Consider the following 2046-nt stretch of genomic DNA (forward strand, 5'->3'; position numbering starts at 1 on the left):
ACTCTGAATGAACAGAGCTTGCACTCTAACAGGCACATGGAGCGATACAGACGGGCAGAGTTTTGGCGGCAAATGTAGTTTGGTGGTGAATCAGTCGCTGTCCGTCCAAACACATTCACCAGGAAGTTTCACCTGCAGCCAATGTGTGGTGAATGTAAAATGAATGGCTTCATGAGTGCGCCCCCTAGTGTTGGTGTCCACATAAATCAGCTGTGATTGGTGATGAGTGAACTGAGGAGGAGGGGAAGGGTCCCTGAATCCTGACAGAAACTTGGGTTCTGGAAATGTCCAAGTGAACCGGCCCCGGGGGAGGGCGGGGCTGCCTGTGACCCGCATGGCATCATTGGTTCATTTCAGGCATGGAGGTTCAGCGTCACATGTGGGCGTTACCTATGCAAATACATCCTCACTAGCACCGCCCACTCCTCCTGACTGATACCCTCTCATCGAGGCACTTTCAGATTTGCATAACTCCTCCCACTGCTTGCATCAGGGATGAGGGCTCTTGCATCAGGGACAGTCAGGCATCCCCGCCCCTTTCATTCATTGGATTTCAATTCTGTCAATCATGGAGGCTCAGCGTCACATGTGGGTGTTACCTATGCAAATACAGCCTGCCTGGGAACGCCCACTCCTCCAGACTGATATCCACTTATCAAGGCATTTTGATATTTGCATAACTCCTCCCTAGAGCCGGCCCACTTCTTGCAGCAATGGCTGTTGAGAGATGTACAGAGGCCGGGTGCTGGGATGTTTTTCAGGAAGCTGTGTGCGGCACCCAGCAGGCCCCTCCCACCAACCATGATCTGCCTGCATTGTATAGAGAAGCAGAGAGACCCGGTGATGACAATATAGAACAATATCGTTATCATGTTGGCGAGCGGGGGAGGGGAAGCGGGGAAGTGAAATATACGCGGAATAAACTTCAGGTTTTTTTTAATTTCTTTTACAGTTTTTATTCATTATCAGACTTTTTAATACTCCGTAAATCTCTCCGCGGCGACTGAAGACGAATCGTCGGTCAGTGAGGAACCCGCGGCGCCCCCCTGGCGGCAGGGCTGCAGTTTCGGGGGAAAGGAAGTTGGAGTTTTATCGCACATCCAATTTGTTTTTTTGATCGAACTTCACGGCAACCAATCAGAGCCGACACCTGGGATAAATGCAGCAAAAGCCGGACTCCGATTGGCTGCCCTCAGTTATCACACACCGTGGAAGCGATGTGACATCCTCCATGCTGATGAGGCTTGGCAGGCGCTGACGTCTGATAAATGGCGGAGCAAAGAAGTCATTAAAACCCGAACGTGAGAGACTGGACGGAGCAACGGCGCCACCTAGTGGATGAGTGACAGACTGCAGAGACACCACACTGCAGGCAGGAGGAAACATTTCCTCAGTCTCCCCTCCCCCCAGTGATCAGTCTGCTGCAGGCAGGAGGAAGCATTTCCTCAGTCTCCCCTCCCCCAGTGATCAGTCTCCTGCATGGAGGAGGAAGCATTTCCTCAGTCTCCCCTCCCCCAGTGATCAGTCTGCTGCAGGCAGGAGGAAGCATTTCCTCAGTCTCCCCTCCCCCAGTGATCAGTCTGCTGCAGACAGAAGGAAGCATTTCCTCAGTCTCCCCTCCCCCAGTGATCAGTCTGCTGCAGACAGAAGGAAGCATTTCCTCAGTCTCCCCCTCCCCCAGTGATCAGTCTGCAACATTGTAACTTTGTATTGAGTCACAAGGTGAGAGGCTGCAGCAGGGGGCTGATCCGTGTCAGACATTTGTCATTTACATGTCTCTGTCATCTCTGAGCCGGCATCTCATGACGCTGGATGATTACAGATGGCGCCGTCCTTCTGGAGAGAAAAGCAGATGAGGATATTGTCGGGGGGAGTCCCGAGAAGACTCAGATGAAAGGTGACTTTTCGGACCCCCGCAGAGCAGAGACATGAGATGTTCCTTCGTTGTGTGGCTTTGTGTCCCCGCTGTAGAATCCTTTTTTCACTTCCTGTGTAGACAGACGGGGGCCCCAGGCAAGGACCGCCGTGCTTTGTGCAGCACTCCGC

Source organism: Nanorana parkeri, unplaced genomic scaffold, assembly GCF_000935625.1.
Source record: "Nanorana parkeri isolate BGI_ZX_2015 unplaced genomic scaffold, ASM93562v1 scaffold3162, whole genome shotgun sequence".
Lineage (NCBI taxonomy): Eukaryota > Metazoa > Chordata > Amphibia > Anura > Dicroglossidae > Nanorana > Nanorana parkeri.